The sequence below is a fragment of the Mercenaria mercenaria genome, chromosome 18 (assembly GCF_021730395.1).
Source record: "Mercenaria mercenaria strain notata chromosome 18, MADL_Memer_1, whole genome shotgun sequence".
NCBI classification, from domain to species: domain Eukaryota; kingdom Metazoa; phylum Mollusca; class Bivalvia; order Venerida; family Veneridae; genus Mercenaria; species Mercenaria mercenaria.
The window spans coordinates 730,743-746,791 of NC_069378.1; the positions used below are offsets into that span (position 1 = coordinate 730,743).

At 36.5% G+C, this 16,049-nt stretch overlaps 1 long non-coding RNA gene across 2 annotated transcripts in view; it reads right to left on the reverse strand.

The window, feature by feature from the left end:
- LOC123559740 (uncharacterized) overlaps positions 1-5,735 on the reverse strand; it is a 98,702-nt gene extending 92,967 nt beyond the window's left edge. For both annotated transcript variants that reach the window (XR_008368488.1, XR_008368487.1), the window contains exon 1: positions 5,607-5,735. This is a non-coding gene — a long non-coding RNA (uncharacterized LOC123559740). The remainder of the gene's footprint in view (positions 1-5,606) is intronic.
- Positions 5,736-16,049: the final 10,314 nt, after the last annotated feature.

Sequence of the window (16,049 nt, forward strand, 5' to 3'; positions counted from 1 at the left end):
TTAAGGTATCATAGAGGGGGACATGGATGTTTTAATTACTTCGTGCTCATGTAACATCTATTACTTCCGCATGTAATAAGAATTACGTTACATGCGTACGTAATAGTATTAAACATCTGCGCACGTATTAGTATAAACAAGTGAATGAAGTATTGCCATGCTATACAAAGTCCCCTACTGGAAGGCACCTAATTTTCTCTACTGCAGTATAACATAATGAACTGATATCTGTCAATGATGTATAAACAATATTGTACTACATATACAATATGTTATAACAACACACTTGGATTAAAATGTGCATATATAAAAACCCACAGTTGTTTTCATATTGAATTTTTTTGGCTGATTATAAAAATGTTATCATGTAAGTTATTTATAGTAACAACAAAGGGAAATTAATCTTTAAAAAAAAAAAAAAAAAAAAAAAAATCTATAAAATATAAGTCCACAAGAAACTCTTTACCAGGTAGAGATAGGTCAAAATACACCTAAAAATTGGATGTAACATGCATGCTGTACCACAGAAAAGTGGTCTCGATTTTTCTCTACCGCCACTAACAAAAAAGTTACAATAAAATCTATTTATAGTAATAACAAAGGGATGTAATTCTAAAAACAAGGGTGCCTCATGGTGATGAACATTTGGTCCAAGTTACATCAAAATCTCTCCATGCATGAAGAAGAAATGTTCCGTACAAAGTCATTCTTGAATTTGACCTTTGACCTCTAAATATGACCTTGACCTTAGACCTAGGGACCTGGTTCTTGCACATGACATGTTGTCTCATCCAGGGGAATATTTGTGCCAACTGATATCTAAATCCTGCTTTGCATGACAAAGTTATAGACCGGACAGGAAAAAAATCCTCTTGACCTTTGATCTCAAAGTGTGACCTTGACCTTTAAGCTAGGGTACTGGGTGTTGCGCATGACACGTCGTCTCATCATGGGGAACATTTATGCCAAGTAATATTGTAATCCCTTGATGGATGACAGAGTTCTGGATCGGACAGGGAAAAAACCTTATTGACCTTTGACCTCCAACTGTGACCTTGACCTTTGAGCTAAGGGTCTGGGCTTTGCGCATGACATGTTGTCTCATCATGGGGAACATTTGTGCCAAGTAATATTAAAATCCCTTCATGGATGGCAGAGTTATGGACCGGACAGGAAAAAAACTCTGTTGACCTTTGACCCCCAATTGTGACCTTGACCTTTGAGCTAGGGGTCCGGGATTTGTGCATGATACGTTGTCCCATCATGGGGAACACTTCTGCTAAGTGATATTAAAATCCCTTAATGAATGTCAGAGTTATTGACCGGACACGAAACAGACCCTGTTCATGCTATGTTAACATTTGACTGCTAAGTGTGACCTTGACCTTTGAGCTAGGGGTCTGAAAGTTGTGCATGACACATCGCCTTATTATGAGGTACATTTGTGCCAAGTAATATTAAAATCCCTTCATGGATGGGAGAGTTATGGACCGGACAGGAAAAAAGCCTTGTTGACCTTTGACCTCCAATTGTGACCTTGACCTTTAAGCTAGGGGTCCAGGTTTTTGCGCATGACATGTCGTCTCCTCATGGGAAACACTTGTGCCAAGTAATATTAAAATCTCTTCATGGATGGGAGAGTTATGGACCGGACAGGAAAAAAGCCCTGTTGACCTTTGACCTCGAATTGTGACCTTGACCTTTGAGCTAGGGGTCCGGGATTTGTGCACGACACGTCATCTCATCATGGGGAACATTTGTGCCAAGTAATACTAAAATCCCTTCAAGGATGGGAGAGTTGTGGACCGGACAGGAAAAAAGCCCTGTTGACCTTTGACCTCCAATTGTGACCTTGACCTTTGAGCTAGGGGTCCGGGTTTTGCGCATGACACGTCGTCTCATCATGGGGAACATTTGTGCCAAGAAATATTAAAATCCCTTCATGGATGACAGAGTTATGGACTGGACACGAAATTGCGGACGGACGGACGGACGGACGGACAGACGGAATGACGGAAAAGTGCATCCCTAGAGTCCCCGAAACTGGTTTTCAACCAGTAGGGGACTAAAAATACCTCTGCGCATATATCACTCCGCATGATTGATAACTTACTATAGAGATCACTTATAAGCTATTACGTGGGCACGTGCATAGCTGTTTCTTAGACTAACATGTGAGTACTGAGCAACTATGTCAGTTCTTTATCGCTGCAGCCTCCTGATTTATTAGACGAAGGTTTTGTTTTATACGAATGTCACACAAGAAGAAGAACATTCCATATACGAAACAAAAACAAAAACAACACTTAATATGTAAGGTGATATAGAAGCAAAATTTTTTATTTTAAAAAGTTAAAATTTCATCAAGTATGTGAAATAACTCGCTAAATTACTATAAATCCAAACAAGAGCTGTCACAGGAGACAGCGCGCTCGACTATTTCGATGCTGGATAGTGAAACTGGGCACATCTGAGGAAACTAGAGCTGTCACTGGTGTTTAATGACTCCAATTGTGGATGAAGATATTGCACAATAACCTGAGTCTATGTCAAAAATATCAACTTAAAGTAATAAGATAGGTAAAGATAAAATGTATCAAAACACTATATAAGTATATCCTAAGCAAAAAGGGGCATAATTCATTAAATATTGGTGCCAGAGTTTGCGTCATATGGTGTGGGTGATGATGTTGAACAACTATTTTAAGTTTGAATCAAATCCATTCAGTAATAACAGAGACAGAGTGAAAGTGCATCAAAACTTTAACCTAAAATTCTAAGTAAAAAGGGGAAATAATTCATGAAAAATTGGTCCCAGAGTTATGCACCTTGTGTCATATGATAAGGGTAATGATGTTGAACAATTGTTTAAGTTTGAATCAGATCCATTCAGTAATAACAGAGGTAGAGTGAAAGTGCACCAAAACTTTAACCTGAAATTCTAAGTAAAAAGGGGGAATAACTCATGAAAAAATGGTGCCAGAGTTATGCATCTTGTGTTATATGATGTGGGTGATGATGTTGAACAACTATTTTAAGTTTGAATCAAATCCATTCAGTAATAACAGAGATAGAGTGAAAGTGCATCAAAGTGCATCAAAACTTTAACCTGAAAATCTAAGTGAAAAGGGGGGGATAATTCATGAAATATTGGTGCCAGAGTTATGGCCCTTATGTCAGATGATGTGGATGATGATGAGGAATAAGTATTTCAAGTTTGAATCAAATCCATCAAGTAATTACAGAGGTAAGTTGAAAAAAGAGAAAGTGTAAAAAAACTTTAACCAAGGTGGGGACGTGGAAAGACGCCGATGCCGACGCCAGGTCGAGTAGGATAGCTCTCCTTATACTTCGTATAGTCAAGCTAAAAATGCATAACTGTTTCTATGTTGCTATGGTAACGCATATGAAATGAAAGTTTTGAATTTTAGTTTTAGAAATTTTCTTGATATGAAATAAAATGAAACAGACATAATAGTTAGAGAGTAAGTCAATATAGATGTATAAAATTAACAAGAGGACCATGATGGTCCTGAATCGCTCACCTGTCCCCACATGACCCAGTTTTGAACCGAGTATGACGTCATTTTTTCTATTATTTGACATAGTAACCTAGTTTTTGAGCTCATGTGACCCAGTTTTGAACCTGACCTAGATATCATCAAGATAAAAATTCTGACCAATTTTCATGAAGATCCATTGAAAAATATGGCCTCTAGAGAGGTCACAAGGTTTTTTATTATTTGACCTACTGACCTAGTTATTGATGGCACGTGACCCAATTTCGAACTTGACCTAGATATCATTCATGTGAACATTCTGACCAAATTTCATGAAGATCCATTCAAAAGTATGGCCTCTAGAGAGGTCACAAGGTTTTCCTATTTTTAGATCTACTGACCTAGTTATTGACCGCAGTTGACCCAGTTTCAAGCTTGACCTAGATATCATCAAGATGAACATTCAGACCAACTTTCATACAGATCCCATGAAAAATATGGCCTCTAGAGAGGTCACAATGTTTTTCTATTATTTGACCTACTGACCTAGTTATTGAAGGCACGTGACCCAGTTTCAAACTTGACCTAGACATCATCAAGGTGAACATTCTGACCAATTATCATGAAGATCCATTCACAAGTATGGCTTCTAGAGAGGTCACAAGGTTTTTCTATTTTTAGATCTACTGACCTAGTTTTTGACCGCAGTTGACCCAGTTTCGAACTTGACCTGGATATCATCAAGATGAACATTCAGACCAACTTTCATAAAGATCCCATGAAAAATGTGACCTCTAGAGTGGTCACAAATTTTTTTATTATATTTGACCTACTGACCTAGTTTTTGATGGCACATGACCCAGTTTCAAACTTGACCTAGATATCATCAAGGTGAACATACTGAACAACTTTCATGAAGATCCATTGAAAAGTATGGCCTTTAGAGAGGTCATAAGGTTTTTCTACTTTTAGACCTACTGACCTAGTTTTGGACCGCACATGACTCAGTTTCGAACTTGACCTAGATATCATCAAGATGAACATTCAGACCAACTTTCATACAGATCCCATGAAAATTATGGCTTCTAGAGAGGTCACAAGGTTTTTTTATTATTTGACCTACTGACCTAGTTTTCGAAGGCACATGACCCAGTTTCGAACTTGACCTAGATATCATCAAGGTGAACATTCTGACCAACTTTCATGAAGATCCATTGAAAAGTATGGCCTCTAGAGAGGTCACAAGGTTTTTCTATTTTTAGACCTACTGACCTAGTTTTGGACCGCACGTGACCCAGTTTCAAAGTTGACCTAGATATCATCAAGATGAACATTCAGACCAATTTTCATAAAGATCCCATGAAAAATGTGACCTCTAGAGTGGTCACAAGCAAAAGTTTACGGACGCACGGACGGACGCACGGACAGACGACGGACGCCGAACGCTGCACGATCACAAAAGCTCACCTTGTCACAAAGTGACATGTGAGCTAAAAAAATTTCTTATTTCTTAAGAGTTTTTGGTCGTCCTTACATGAAAGAGTTATCTCCCTTGTTTTTGCACGATCATTCTGTCTTAGAATACAAAATAAAAATTTGTTTCAAGAAATTGGATCACTGTGTATTGTGACAACATACAATTTATAGGGTTCAGCAATATAAACTAAAATATATTGCAAAATAGTTTTCTATACCCCCATTCTAAATGATCAAATATCTTTTGAGCGTAAGTCTTAGATAGGTGTAATAATCAATTATTTTTGGTTCATTACCGACGTCTGGTCATTATATCTTGGTGGATTTTGAAAAATATAGTTAATTACCAATGGAATGGTGTTGTTTTACATGCATATTTAGTGGGGGCCATTTTTAGTCCTTATCATATCCCGTCCTTTATTGAAAAAATATTGTAACAATCAAATGACCTTTACAAATTATATTCAATCATCAGAACATAAGCCTAACTGCAGATCAATTCTATGATCTGCTCTACCTATCTGGCCTACTGATGAAAATGTAGGTTAGGTGCTTTGAATAACTGTTTGCAAAACAAGTTCAACATACAAAGATAAACAACAAAGGGAATTAATGAGAAACACTTCTAACCTGTCCGAATTCTTCCACAGCACACATTATAAATGGTGTTCCTGACGGTTTCAATGAATACAGGATCCTCCTCCTCTGAATCTGAGGCTGCCTCCTCCCCGTCAGTCTTGTAATCTTCTTCCAAACCTTAATAAAACAAAAGATGAAAGATGTTTGTAAAACTCATATGCTTCCCCTTGACAACCTGTCCGTACATGACATATAGCTGATGGCCCATTATGAGCCAGATGGCCAAATAGTTTTGTTTTTTGTTGACTTTAATGAAGCACTAACATAATGAAAGGTCTTCTGATGGTGGAGGAAGACCCCAGCTGCCCCTCTGTGCATTATTTCATCACCGGTGGGCATCCAAGTAAAACCACTGACCTTCCATAAGCCAGCTGGATGGCTTTCCCACAAGAAGAAGCTGAACAACCTGAGTGAGGCTCAAACCCACATCGATGAGTGGAAAGACGAGTGGAAAGTGATTTTAAGTCAGCAACCTCAAGCATTTGGCCACTGGATGGCCAGACAAGGCTATTTATAAAAGAGTTTTTACTGAAAATAAGGGTAATTTTTCATCTGCCAATTTTGGCATGGGAAAATCAGTTGTGTCCCTGAAAGGGTCCAATTTCATCTGTTTAAACACAAAAATAAAACTGTATGATGAGCTGTTGGATGCCAGTGGTTTCAGAGCAGTATTTACCAAAACTCAATCCGTCGGAGATGACATCATCGAAAAAGTATTTCCTTTATATTATCACTCTGTACCATGCCATCCTCCAATACTGAATTTGTTAATAAGATAGAACAGAGAAATCAATGTGTTATACAATAAATAAGAGCTGTCTATTGACAGCGAGCCTGACTGTTCAAAGAATTGATGTAAATAGTCGTTCCGAATTATTTTTTGAATGGACTAGCTTAAAAGAAAATGTGAGTAGAAAAGTTGTACTCTTGCCTACACATAGAGACCATGCATGACTGAAAGCAAGTGTTCAAAGTTTCAAAGCCATCTATCGAACAGTTAGACAAAATAAGGAATGGTACGTAACTTCTGTACGAAAAACTTAATTGAAGTCCAAAAGGGGCCAAAATTCAGCCAAATATCTTTGCTACAGTTGATTACCGATGGCGATCATGACCACGAACAAGTGTTCAAAGTTTCAATGTCACAAGTCAAATAGTTTTGACAAAATGTGGACTTTAACTAAAATTGAACCAATTTCCAAGTCAAACAAGGGTCACAATTCAGCAATTATACTTGACAGAGTTATGTGCTATTTCCTACAGATAGACTGTTAGGTGTAAAAAAATGCTTGTTTAGGTATCCCGACCTACCCTAAATTTTTGACCCAACCCTAAATGTTTTTATGGCCTTCGAGGATATTTTTTGTCAAATTTTTCACAAAAAGTTGCAGAACTGCACTTTTTATGCTGTGAACATGGTCAGCATACTGATGCTCTAAAGGCATAACCCCTTATTTACATTCATTTTTTTACACAAAAATATTTTCAGAAAAGTCTCACTTAATAAAACAAGAGGGCCATGACGGCCCTATATCGCTCATCAGAGTTGATCTGGCCTACTGACCTAGTTTTTGACCCCAAATGACCCAATTTTGAATTTAACATAAAGCTCATCAAGACAAAACATTCTGACCAAGTTTCATATAGATTGAGCCGCAACAGTTACCTTTAGAGTGTTCACAAACTTTTCCTTCCATCTGACCATGTGACCTAGTTTTTGAACCCAAATGACCCAGATTAAAACTGGACCTAGAGATCATCAAGACAAACATCCTGACCAAGTTTCATAAAAACTGAGTCAAAATTGTGGCCTCTAGAATGTTCACAAGCTTTTCCTTTGATCTGGCCTTTGATCTAGTTTTTGACCCCACATGACCCAGTTTCAAACTTGACCTAGAGATCATCAAGACTTACATTCTGACGAAGTTTCATAAAGATTGGGTCACAGATGTGGCCTCCAGAATGATCATAAGGCAAATATTGGCACATGACGGATGCTGGACAATGACCAGTTACAACAGGTCACCTTGAGGACTTTGTGCTCTGGTGAGCTAAAAAAAACAAGAGCTGTCACTAATGGTGACAAATGCCCCCCGCAGCACCTTGACCTTTGACCTGGTGACCCCAAAGTCAGTAGGGGTGGTGTACTCAATAAGTACTATCAGCATGTGAAGTTTGAAGGTCCTGGGTGAAGTGGTTCGCATGTAAAGTGCCTTCATGCAAAAAGTTAACGTTGGCCCCTGTGACCTTGATCTTTGACCTGGTGACCCCAAAGTCAGTAGGGTTGGTGGACTCATAAAGTACTACCAGCATGTAAAGTTTGAAGGTCCTTGGTGAAGTGGTTCGCGAGTAAAGTGCCTTCATGCAAAAAGTTAACGTTGGCCCCTGTGACCTTGACCTTTGACCTGGTGACCCCAAAGTCAGTAGGAGTGGTGTACTCAACAAGTACTATCAGGCCAGCATTTTTTTATTTTCTGGTTTACGGGAGATTTTTCAAAAAGTTTGGGTCGGGGGGGGACAAATAAAAATAAAAATAAAAATCCCAATTTTGAGCAGTCGACCAAATAAATAAAAATAAAACGTCCAAAAGGGTACAATTTTTTTATTTTTTGTACATCCCAGAAAACAAAAGCTTGCAAGCTTAAATTGCATACACACTCACAAATGAACTATTCTGAACTGGTTTATATGATCTCATCATCTCAGTATACTGTTGTTTTCTTAATGTGTAGCTTGTATGAATAATGCAACTTTCAAAGTCACCAAAGATATGTATTATTTGTGTTTTTGTATGTATCTATTTTGTAGTAAAAATATACTTGTGGTTTTTCATAATAAAATATACAGATACCACAGTTGACATATCATAAGAACATTGCATAATGCTTATTATATAAACATGAATAAAAACTGCTGTTAGAATGGGGATATGCAATGACTACTTTAGCAGGGCTTTCGGTAGGTTCTGAAACTCAAGAGTCATTGACTCTTCAGCCTAAATTTTCAAGAGTCAAAATCAGATTTTCAAGAGTCAAAGTCACATTTTCAAGAGTCAAGATTCAAGATCAGCTTTTCAGGGGACAAGCTATACTTTTATTAATGCAACTCTCATAGACATTATCTAAAACAAGTACATTAGTCATTACAGATTTTCTTCAGCAAATTCATATTTTAGTTGTCTTATTTTGCACATTGCCTAGAAATGCGTGGGTTTGGTGTTTTACTTTATTCTTGGCAAATTCTTCTAAATTAGAACTAAGAGTGATCATATTTTTCTTAAATGCAGACTTTTTATTGTCTTTTTATTTAGATTGTGCTAGAAAAATCTTAAGAAATGATAAAAATGTCCGAAAATGGCGGTCGCGAAAACGAGTGACAAATACGGAAAACGAAAGTAAACATTAAAAATTCTTGCTAAAATACCTGTTTTAAATTTCATTTTTTTCACCATACCACGTATAATTTCTGCTTATTTAAAGCATTTATTTTTTTTTGCCCAAACAAAACCTCGGCAATGATAATGAATTTATTATAGACCGTGACGGCCGACCGGCTCATGTAATCGTGTCAAGCACACAAAATAATTAACAAGTAGTACAAAAATGTTAATCTTGGGCTGCATTGTTTACCAATTAACATTTACACATTGATCAATAAACACCTTTGATAATGACGGGTAATTATTGTACTCAATACAAACCGCGAGATGATTACGTGTCAGTCGGCGCGTGGCGTGATTGACATCTGTCAGTAGCTAATTAACATATGACGCTCCGCCTATTGCCATACTTCCGTTTGTGCCGGCAACAATATTGAAATTCACTGAGATTTTGATTGATACGGGGCAGAACTTTCTAACTCGAGACGCATCAAATTAAATTTCTGCGAGTCAAGCCGACGCACAGGGCATATTTTATGCGGGTCAAATACAAGTTTTTCTCTATTTTCGCGGGTCAAAACCCGGGACCTCGGGTCAACCGAACGCCCTGCTTTAGGTCTGCATCCTGCATAACTGCATAAATGATATTAATTGGCCTTAGATGCAAAGTCTTAAAAGACAGGCATTGTCATACTAGAAAGCCAAAATTACAAATTGATAAACTGGCTTTAAAATTAAATGGCTTTGGTTAAGTTTCAGTGGCTTGAATATCGTTTTATATTTTGCTGATTGTCAGTGCCACCTATATTGTACAACAAGTCAAAACAATCTGAATTTTGATTCAGCTGAAATGTGTATACAAAATAACAACCTTATCGGCTGATGTTTAAACAACAGTATCAGATATTTATAAGACTCTTCACTGAGATGGGACTTGGACTTAGTTTAAGTTATGAATCCAAAAAAACATTTATTACTGGATATGTCATTATGTGTTCCTCAGTGTCAAGGGCACATGTGACATATAGTGTCTGAATGTTTGTCCAAAACATACTTTCAAAGGGTCTTCTTACAGATTTTATCGGTATACTTCAAGTGAACAGGACTCATGAGAATATTGCTGAGAGTTTCATGTTTGATAATTATCTTTTGAGTTACAGTACCTGGCTAGAACTTTAGTCAAACTAATTTGACACAATCCTAGGAAATATTGAGATAATCTTTTCATATGAGCACTCGGATTAGATTGCCTGTCAAAAATATTAATTTAAACAACCATTAATCTGACTGTCCAATTATTTTGACTACATGTAGTTTGAATTTTTTATCACATGTATCATTATCAAGCATTTGCAGGGACATGTGTGATTTTACATTGAAACTGCACTTTGTTTTGAACAGAACTACTGAAAATTATGGTATTAGTTATTTTTTCTTCTCCAACCCCCAAGACTCCAAAGTAAAAAAAAACTATGTTTAGCAAGTTGATACTCACTTTTGCTCTTCCATTTTGCCATTTCTTTGGTTTCTTTCCTTTTTATCAAGTGTGGTATTTTTCTGACAGCCCCACATGAATTTGAAAGTTGTCCAATTATAATATACAGACAACAAATCTCGTACATGTGATACGCCAGATTTTTTCAACATCAGCGTTGATAGTGAAGGTCATTTTTCGTATGTGATTATTCCTAATGTTGAGCTTTAGGTTCTGTAATTTCTACTCAGATCCAATTTGCTTACAATACTTGTTATCTCTGCAAACTTATTCCAAAGATAATTGTCTGTTAACTTGTATATTTTTCCTATTTAATTTCACAAAGTTTACATCCATGTAGGCCGCCATTTTTCATGCGTCTGCTGATCTTGATTAAAAAACTTCTACCTTACAGTTTAACTTTTTTTTTTGGCAGCAGCAATTATGGACGGTCGGCGGATAAAATGAAAATAAAAGTACTGAAAATGACTTTTATTTTTATTCTGTTTTGTCAAAAAATAGGGTCGGCGCTCCCGTAAACCAGAAAATTAAAAAATGTTGGCCTCAGCAAGTGAAGTTTGAAGGTCCTGGGTGCAGTGGTTCACGAGTAAAGTGCCTTCATGCAAAAAGTTAACGTTGGCCCCTGTGACCTTGACCTTTGACCTGGTGACCCCAAAGTCATTAAGGGTGGTGTACTCAATAAGTACTATCAGCAAGTGAAGTTTGAAGGTCCTGGGTGCAGTGGTTCGCGAGTAAAGTGCCTTCATGCAAAAAGTTAACGTTGGCCCCTGTGACCTTGACCTTTGACCTGGTGACCCCAAAGTCAGTAGGAGTGGTGTACTCAACAAGTACTATCAGCATGTGAAGTTTGAAGGTCCTGGGTGCAGTGGTTCGCGAGTAAGTGCCTTCATGCAAAAAGTTAACGTTGGCCCCTGTGACCTTGACCTTTGACCTGGTGACCCCAAAGTCATTAAGGGTGGTGTACTCAATAAGTACTATCAGCATGTGAAGTTTGAAGGTCCTGGGTGCAGTGGTTCGCGAGTAAAGTGCCTTCATGCAAAAAGTTAACGTTGTGACTAACGAACGAACGAACTAACTAACGAACGAATGGACGGACAGTTGAAAACTAATATGCCTCCCTTTGGGGGCATAAAATTTTTTTTTTAGACCTACCTACCCTAATTGTTTTAGCATTTTACCGGAAACAAAGAATTTTTTTTAGGCCTTATGATTAAAGGCACTCGCTACAGTTTTTCAGGACGGATCGATATTTACCCCAACACCGTGCCAATTTGGTTTCGATGTAGCTCACTGCAGACTTGGTGTGGTCTTCTGCGCATGCCCGGAAGTGATTACCTAATGTTGCGTACGGCAAAAAATCGCAAATTATTGTATGTTCTCATGCATTTAATGTACAAAATGTATAATATACTGACTAAAGGTAAGGGTAAGTATCACCATGGTTACAAAATAAATACATTTAAAGTACTTTTAGTTCAAATTGCTTCAGTCCGACATATACTGGAGTCTGTTATTTATACCAGTGCACTGAGTCACAGCTGTTTCTAATCCCGTACCGTACCTGTACCGTACATTCGTAAACTATAGGTTTTGTTAAAAAAGAGGGCAGAAACTTTCATCATTCTATGCCATTAAAATACTTCAGAAACACCTTAAAATCCGCTTATTAAGAAATCTGCCGTTTGATAATTTTATATATATATTTCTAAGTAATTTGCTCAAACATTGAATGAGTATTTCGTACCAACCTGCGTTGTATAAATGCCCACCACACCCCACCTCGTACTTTGATTTAAGCGAAATCTAATATGGTGACCTATCAATTTTCTTTTTGTTTTAGATTAGGTAGACATAACCAAAGGTATGTGCAGAATTTGATTAAATTCTATTATGTGAAACTCCATAAAATAGCAGAAGTACCAACTTAAAATTGACAAAAATATGCAAAAATAGCCCTTGGGTCTGCTGAACAAGTATTCCTTTCTTTACAAAATCATGTTCTTTTGATTTCTCTGAGCATGTTTCAAATAGATATATTGTTTTCCATTATAACAAGAGCTGTCCGTAAGACAGCCAAGCTCGACTATTCGAAATATTGTCACAGAAGCAGGAAATTATTACCCAAAATGTTAAATATCAAAAGAGTTTAAGTTCGAAAGGGGACATAATTTGACCAAAATACATATCAAAGTTATGGGACTTGATGCTATCAACTAGTTTTATAACCCCGAAGAAACATGTTAGGTTTAAATTCAATATCTGCATTAGTTTTGGAGATAGTAACTTGCATGTAAACTTTAACCAGAATTTTCTAAGTCCAAAAGGGGGCATAATTTGTTCAAAATACATGTTAAGAGTTATGGAACTTGACCTAGTGAGGCTGGTAATTGACCTAGAAAAGGAATAAATAAGATTCAAAGCTATATGCCTTTTGGTAATAGCTGTATGTACTTGCACGCAAAACTTTAACCAGAATTTTCTAAGTCCAAAAGGGGGCATAATTTGCCCAAAATACATGTCAGAGTTATGGGACTTGATTCTATCAACTAGTTTTATAACCCCGAAGACACATGTGAAGTTTCAATTTAATATCTATATTAGTTTTGGAGATAGTAACTTGCATGTAAAACTTTAACCAGGATTTTATAAGTCCAAAAGGGGGCATAATTTGCCCAAAATACATGTCAGAGTTATGGGACTTGTCCCAGTGAGGTAGGTAATTGATCTAGAAAAGAAAAAATAAGTTTCAAATCTATATGCCTTTTAGTAATAGCTGTATGTACTTGCACGCAAAACTTTAACCAGAATTTTCTAAGTCCAAAAGGGGGCATAATTTGGCCAAAATGAAGGTCAGAGTTATGGACTTGGTGCTATCAACTAGTTTTATAACCCCGAAGACACATGTAAAGTTTCAATTCAATATCTGCATTAGTTTTGGAGATAGTAACTTGCATGTAAAACTTTAACCAGGATTTTCTAAGTCCAAAAGGGGGCATAATTTGCTCAAAATACATGTCAGAGTTATGGGACTTGACCCAGTGAGGTAGGTAATTGATCTAGAAAAAGAAAAAATAAGTTTCAAATCTATATGCCTTTTAGTAATAGCTGTATGTACTTGCACGCAAAACTTTAACCAGAATTTTCTAAGTCCAAAAGGGGGCATTAATTTGGCCAAAATGAAGGTCAGAGTTATGGGACTTGGTGCTATCAAATAGTTTTATAACCCCAAAGACACATGTGAAGTTTCAATTCAATATCTGCATTAGTTTTGGAGATAGTAACTTGCATGTAAAACTTTAACCAAAATTTTCTAAGTCCAAAAGGGGGCATAATTTGCTCAAAATACATGTTAGAGTTATGGAACTTGACCCAGTGAGGTTGGTAATTGTCCTAGAAAAAGAATAAATAAGTTTCAAAGCTATATGCCTTTAAATGATAGCTGTATGTACTTGCATGCAAAAACTTAACCAAGGTGTGACGCCGACGCCGACGCCGACGCCAGGGTGAGTAGAATAGCTAGACTATTCTTCGAATAGTCGAGCTAAAAATGCTTAGATAATCAAATTTATGCTGATTATTGTACTTTACTGAAATATATTTTAGGATTACAGAAATTTTGAAAAATGTTTAAAATAGCACCATATCTAGGGGCAAATTAAATTGAAACAAAGCTGGTGACCTAGTATTTTTATTTCATTTTTCAATACATCATAACATGATCTTTTCATACAAAACATTTCATCAAAATCTATTATTGAGAAAAAAATTACGAAACTGTAGCGAGCGTCCTTAACAGGCATGTGTTTAAAAGCAACAAGTTAAATAGTTTTGACAAAACATGGACTTTACATAGACTGAACCAATTTTCAAGTCCAAAAAGTGCCATAATTCAGCCAAAATACTTCACAGAGTTATCTACTCTTGCCTACAGATAGAGACTGTTATAATAAACAAGTGTTTAAAGTTTCAAAGCCACATGTCAAATAGTTTTGACAAAACATTGACTTTAACTAAAACTGAAGCAATTTCCGAGTCCAAAAAGGGCCGAAAATTCAGCCAAATTGACAGAGTTATGTACTCTTGCCTATAAAGACTATTAAATTCAGTAAAAATCTTTGACAGAGTTATGTAATATTGCCTAAAACTTGACATGTTGATGGTACACATGTGTTAAAAGTTTCAAAGCTATAGGACAAAAGGTTTTGTCAAAAACTTAAAGTGTGATTCTACGATTAGTCGACCCAAAAATGTATTACTAATCATATGTAATTACCCCCTCAATGACAATTGTAAATCTGTTCAAATTTTCTTAAAGCAATTCTGTCTGAAACTTGCTGCATTTCCCTAGACCACTTTACATTTCTACCATGTATTTTCGAAATCTATCTAACCATGTCCGAGATAAAACTCCAGATAGACACAAAATGGACTATTTGTGTACTATATAATGTTAATAATTGCAAAGAGTTTATCATACACATTACATTAGTATCAGACTGTCAAATATTATCACCCAAGTGGGAGCAGGAAGTGTTAAGTCTGTTTCGATTACATACTCTTGAACCCACTAGAGTTAACAGGACACATGACATGCACATTTTTATGGTAATTTTGTGCAAACTTAATATATCCTGAGTAATCACTGTCCATTTGAAACAAAGCATCCATACAGGGGTAAAATTTAGCAATATTTTCAACTAGCTAAATTAGCCAGCCCCACTTTGCTCATAAACTCGCTTAAAATAAATGCTACAATAATATTTCAGTATACATACTGGCCAGCATTTTGAAATGATGAAAATTATACAAGGCTTTAAATTTTATGTTAAAAACAGAAGAAACAGCATCCAAATAGATGATACTGAAAAATTACATGAATATATTTATTTAAATAATTTAATTACTTTTTTATTCAGCTATAAAACGCGTAAAAGGTTAACAAAATAGTTAAAATACTATGATAAAAGCAGAGAGTACACCGCATGATAGGACCTATTCACCATTTGGGAAGATAACTTGCCGAATGCTGCTATCTGTGTGAAATAATTTAACAAGAGGGTCATGATGACCCTGGATCGCTCACCAGAGAAATATGAGCTACACGCGTCAAATGTCAAACTGATGATTTTCAGAAATTTTTTGGAAGATTTTCCAATGTACAATCAAGTAATCCTTGTGACAGGGCCAATTTTACCCCAGGGGCCATGATTTGAACAATGTTTGTAGAAGTCTACTAGGCAATGCTACATGTCAAATATCTAAGCTCTAGGTCTTCTGGTTTATTTTTAGAAAAATTTTGAAGATTTTTCTATGTACAATCAAGTAACCCCTAGGGCGGGGTCAATTTGACGACCCCGGGGGTCATGATTTGAAAATTTTTTGTAGAGGTCCACTAGGCAATGCTACATGTCAAATATCTAAGCTCTAGGCCTTCTGCTTTTTGAGAAGAAGATTTTTTAAGATACTCCTATGTAAAATCAAGTGACCCCTGGGACTGGGTCAATTTTGACCCTGGGGTCATGATTTGAATAAAATTGGTAGAGGTCTACTAGGCAATGCT